We start from the raw sequence: 5,640 nt of genomic DNA on the forward strand, positions 1-5,640 counted from the left end.
CCCCACCAGGGATGTGCCCGCAACCAATGTACATGCCCTTGACCGGAATCGAACCTGGGACCTTCCAGTCCGCAGACCGACGCTCTATCCACTGAGCCAAACCGGTTTTGGCCCTCCTTGATTTTTTTTTTCTGGGGCATTGTATCATTCGGCCCCCCCTCCCCCCCCCACCTCCACATTTCCTGATGGTTTCTTCTCCATTTCTTTCTCTCTTTACCCCACCCCCCTCCACTTCATTCTCCTGCTCCCAAATGTGCTTTCTCTGTGCTGTATTCCCAGCCCAGATGTCTTCATGGTCACATCTATCTCCATGCCATTTATTACTACATGCTGAGTCCCTTGTCTAGGTCTCCAGCCCAGACTGCTCTGCAGAGCGCCATTTTCCATCTGTCTGTTACTTATTCCCATCTGTCTTCCTAGAACTTGAAACTCAGCATGTCTACAGGCAAATTCACCAAGGCCTTCCCAAATCGCTTGCTGCTCTGGATTTTTTTTATCTTTATGGTTGCTACCCATGTTGGGCACCTTGAATAAACTTGGCAACTTCTATCAGGTCTTGATTCCCCCACACCTGTTATAGCCACTGAACCCTGCAGATTCTTTGAAGCCTGTCTCCCACTCTTCACCTGCCTTTTTATTCTGACTGCCACCATACTAGTTGAGATCCTTTCCCCCCTTATTTTATCACTAGAGGCTCGATGCATGAAATTCATGCATGGGGTGGTGGTAGTGGGGGCGGCCGTCCCCTCAGCCCAGCCTGCACCCTCTCCAATCCAGGACCCCTCTCACAATCCTGTACCGCTGGCTCCTAATTGCTCACCTGCCTGCCTACCTGGTCACACCTAACTGCCCACCCCCCTGCCAGCCTGATCGCCCCTAACGGCCCCCCCCCCCCCCGCTGCTGGCCTAATCTCCCCCAACTGCTCCCCCCCAGCCGACCTGGTTGCCCCCAACTGCACCCCCCCTGCCGGCCTGGTCACCCCTAACTGCCCCCCCCACCCCCGCCAGCCTGGTCGCCCCACGCAGCCTGCTTGTTCAGTCATTTGGTCGTCCCTCACTAACCCCCCTGCCGGCCTGGTTGTAGGCAGCCATCTTGTGAGGGTTAATTTGCATATTACCTCTTTATTATATAGGATTATAAAAGCCATCTTACTGGCCCTTGTGTCTCATGAGCCTTTGCCAACAGATTCAAAGTACATAGGTATGATCTTATTTATCAGCCGGCAGAATAAAGCTTCTACGTGTAAGGCTTTCCATGATTTGATTCCACCCTACCTTGCAGCTGGGTCTGCTTCAGGTTCTCTGCACAAACTCTCCAACCAGTGTTTTTCTTTCTTTTTTTAAAAATCATGTTTTTATTGATTTTAGAGAGAGGAAGGGAGGAGTGAGAGAGATAGAAACATTGATAAGAAACATCGATTAGCTGCCTCCTGCACGACCCCTACTGAGGATCCAGCCTGCAACCCGGGCATGTGCCCTGACCAGGAATCGAACTGTGACTTCCTGGTTCATAGGTCGACTCAACCACTGAGCCATACCAGCTGGGTTTAACTGATGTTTCTTAAAGTGTGGTCTGGGAACCAGTTGCCTCATTGTTACCTGGAAAACCTATTAAACCCAATGCCGGACCTACAGAATCAGAAGTGGAGGCCAGGGAATCCGCACATCTAACAGTACGCACAAAATCTGAGACTCACTGTCCTACTCTCTAGTCAGACTCAGCCACTCAGCAACCCCCAGACAGACCCTACACTCTTGTCTCTGCCTTTGCTGTGCTGCCTCCTCCATCTCCCTCCAGTCCTCTCTCCAATTTATCATTAGATCTTAAGTCCAACCCCTCCTTCAAAGCCCGCCTGTCTCAATTGCTATACTTTTTTGAAGTCTTCACTGCTTACTCCGGTTGGGAGTGATATCTCTTCTATGCTCCCTAGAGTTTATTGCTTGCTATCTGTTTGCTTGTTGCATGCAGATTCTTGAGAGTTATTTGCATAAATCTTACCTCCCCTATTGGTGTCCTGGGTGTTGGGGCAGAGAAGTCTTAGGAGGCCCCACAGATGTGCTTCATACTACAAACCGCAGTTGCATGAGGAACCCTGGTTTTATGAATGTGGAGAGAAGATAGGGATCTGAATGAAGACAGCAGTGGGAATGGAAAAAAGGGATGAATGTTAAAGACCCTGAAAACAGCTAATCAGTGCGGGTGGTAAGAGAAGGGATCAATGATTTAAATGGTAACACTGGGTATCCAGGGAGATGGTGGCCCATTGATAGGAGTGAGAGGGTTGGGGTGGGATGGGGGTCATGCCTGTGGAGGAGACCTCATGTTTTGGCTACTCAGCCACTGAATTCCTTTCCCCACGTTTGAGGAAATCGGACATTCTGTGAATTTCGGTGGCAGGTGAGAATCGGCTTCCCACTACAGATGATTTAAAGGTAAGATGTTGTCTCTGATTCTTGTGAACAAGGCCATGTGACCTAAGCTCAGACGTTATCTGACTTTAAATCTGGAGCACATGGCACAAACCAGCAAGGACTGTTTAGCTCTGTCCTGGTGTCTGAGTCATTCAGGGCCTCATCCCGGGAAGGGGGGCTGCTCGTGCCGGAGTCCTTCCCTACCTGCCTACCATCCCCTGGTTTCTGGCCATTTTCTCATGGCTCTCCAGTCTTCCCAACAACTCTGTGGGCTGCCTGATCCCTTTTCAGTAAACTCCTCTACTTAAGTAGCCAGAATTGGTTTCAATTTTTTGTAACTGGCCACCCAGACCAGGACAAGGCCCACCTGAACTAAGTTCACTTCGGGAGACTGAATTTCTCGTTCTCTTTATATGAACTCAGTGGTGCTTCCGTTTCCAATGGTCAGGATCCTGAATTAGGGAGGCTCCCACGTCTCCTGCTTCAACTTGCCACCCAGCGCCCAAATCCCCTCCCCAGCACCCGTGATACCACTACCTGATCCACTCCAGCGACCAGCAACTCATTTCTTCGCTGGGTTATTGACTCCATTGTTAGGAAGTCTTTGGTATCCATCACTTTCAGTTTTTTTCAATGGAAAACTGTGATATTTCCTATCATATTTAGGTTCTTTCATGCCTTTTGAAAGTGAAGTAAATGTACTAAATAAAGATGACACTGATGTGTGAGGTGATATGGCACATCCCAGGGAAAGTGAGTCTGCAGCCCAGGTGAGGGGGGTGCCGGGATTTGTGAATCAATAGTGATGGCTGAAAGTAATGGCCTCTCTGGGTGGGGGCGGGGGATGTAAAACAATTTGCAGAAAAATGCAAACTAAGCACTGAGGGGCACATAAGACATCTGGGCAGTAATGGGGTCAGAGTGAGGGAGAGGGTGAGGGTAAGAAATGGAGACTGAGAGATGAGATCAGGGTGAGGAACAGGAAGAAAGGGATGAAATAAAGGTCATCTGGCAAATGACCCGGCCTTCTGACAGGCTTTAAAAAATGGCTGCGTCAGCATCTGTATCCTACAGGGCAACCCTCACTCAGAAGCCACCGAGGAAGGGAGGGGAAGTGTATTCAGAGAGTGGTCTGATTAGAGCCACAGGGCGGAAGGGTGAGAGGATTTTAGGAAGACAAGGTGTTTGGCAGGCCCAGGGCCTTAAAAGAGCCAAGGAGAACGGGAGGAGAAACGGCTGTGGGGTCTAGCAGAGCCAGGGCCTGGAGACAACAGAATTGGGGTCCGTGTGGTGACAGGAGCTCTGGGGTGTAGGAGGGAGGGAGGTGGGGGGGGGGGGGGAAGCAAGGACGCCTGGAGTGCTGGTGAGCGGAGGGAGAGGAACACTGAGCAGCCAGAGTGAGGATGGAGAGGAGCAGAGGTTGAAGGTGTGGGTGAGGGCGAGGTGGGAGGAGGGGAGCCACTCGGTCAATATCTGAGGTGCAGAAAGAAGGCTGGTGCGACTGAGGAGGGGAAGAGTGTAAGAAAAATTATGCCGAGGCAGAGAGCTGAGGGAGATCACACAAAACAAGTGTTATCTTCTCAATGATAAATGAACCCGACAGGTCTTTGGGGTATCCGGACACCTGGGTCAGACGTTCTCTGCGGACACCAGGACTCCCCAGAGGGAAAACCTGAAACCGCGGAGGCCCAGCGCTTCGGAAGGAAGGGAGGGAATTTTATAAAGAGGAGGCAGAGCCATCTGAGACAACCACGCGCTTCCAGGGTTAGGAGCCCTGGGCTCTGCCCCGCTCTTCCGGGCTGTGCTCGTGGTGCGGGGCCATGCAGTTTGGGGAACTAACAGAGAAGGTAATGTTATTTTTGTCAGCAGAGGCACCACTGCCCAGAAACAAAAAGAATGTAGTGTGCGTGTGCGTGTGCGTGTGCGTGTGGGGGTGGTTAAGGTAATCAAATAACCCACAGTAATTCCCTTGGTCCTTGGAATGCATCTTGACATTCTCATTTGAAAAGGGGCGAGTTAGGATCTGAGAAGTTACTTCTCACCAAATGCCGAAACTGTGCAGGGAAGCCTCAGCTGCGGAGGGGCTCTCAGGCCCGCCCGCTCCCTGTGAACTCTGTGATCAGCCGTCCAGGAAGTTAGCACCTGAGGCGGCGTTATCCAGGGCATTATGTAAAGGGAGTTAGGGTAGGTAATGGTAGTATTCCTTTTCAGATTTTCACTTGGGTCTTTATGATTAGTTATGGTGATCAATCTTTTCTAAAATTTGCATTTCTCTTTCTGCGGTTTCCTGTGGCTCGAGTTGGTCTCACGGGATGCAAACCAGAGTGATAAACCAGATGAAGTGGGTGAGGGAGCCTGATCCTGGTTGGACGTGGGGTCTCCAGGGTCTGGTGACTGTGCTGAGGTTCGTTCCTTGCCCACTAGCATCTAGATCCGTACAACGCAAAAAGCGAGTTCACTTTAAAAACTGTTAGATGCCTGTGTGGGCTACATGGGGTGACTTGCCTCTTACAACTGAGGGCTACACACACTTTGCCCCCTTTTGTCTTCCCTCTTCAGTCTCCATTTTTATTACATCTTTCTTCTGGGAGTCATTAAAGAACTTTTATTCCGAAGGCTTTTCTAGAGTTTTGCCTGCTAATCTGTAGGGCATTCCGACACGGAGCGCCACCGTTTGAAACTTAGTTGAGAAGAGATTAGGCACAGAGGAGCTGAGAGAGAGCAGACAAACCCCGGAAGCATGGAGCTGGGGCCAGCACGGGTAAACATCCCAATTCCCAGGCCCCACCTGGGCCAGGGCCTAGGAAACTAACGTCAATGACGGACTTGGGTGAGCCTGCTTCAGCCTGCGAACTAGCTCCTTCTCATTCTTACGGATGGGGGCACTGAGGCTCGGGAGGGTCACTGCCTAGTGAATTAGGGGCAGGAATGGAACCTGAACCCAGTGTCCTGCCTCTGACCACAGCATGCCTCCCCTTGAAGCACACTGGGCACCGTGTGTGACACCCTGTTCCCCGTGGCCTGTTTTAAACCAACACTGATGTGTGGTTGGTCCTCAGTCCGCACACTTGCCAGTTTCCCCATCTCCTTTCTTCTTTGCCTCCTCCCGACTCCCCTGCTTTTTCTGGATGCCCTGAACCACCATGCCAATCAACTTGTTTGTCTCAATATTTGTGCAAGTCTAGAGACATGAAACTCAGATTGCCTCATCACTAGGCTGCCTTACCA

This window comes from Eptesicus fuscus, chromosome 9 (genome assembly GCF_027574615.1).
Source record: "Eptesicus fuscus isolate TK198812 chromosome 9, DD_ASM_mEF_20220401, whole genome shotgun sequence".
Classification (NCBI taxonomy): domain Eukaryota; kingdom Metazoa; phylum Chordata; class Mammalia; order Chiroptera; family Vespertilionidae; genus Eptesicus; species Eptesicus fuscus.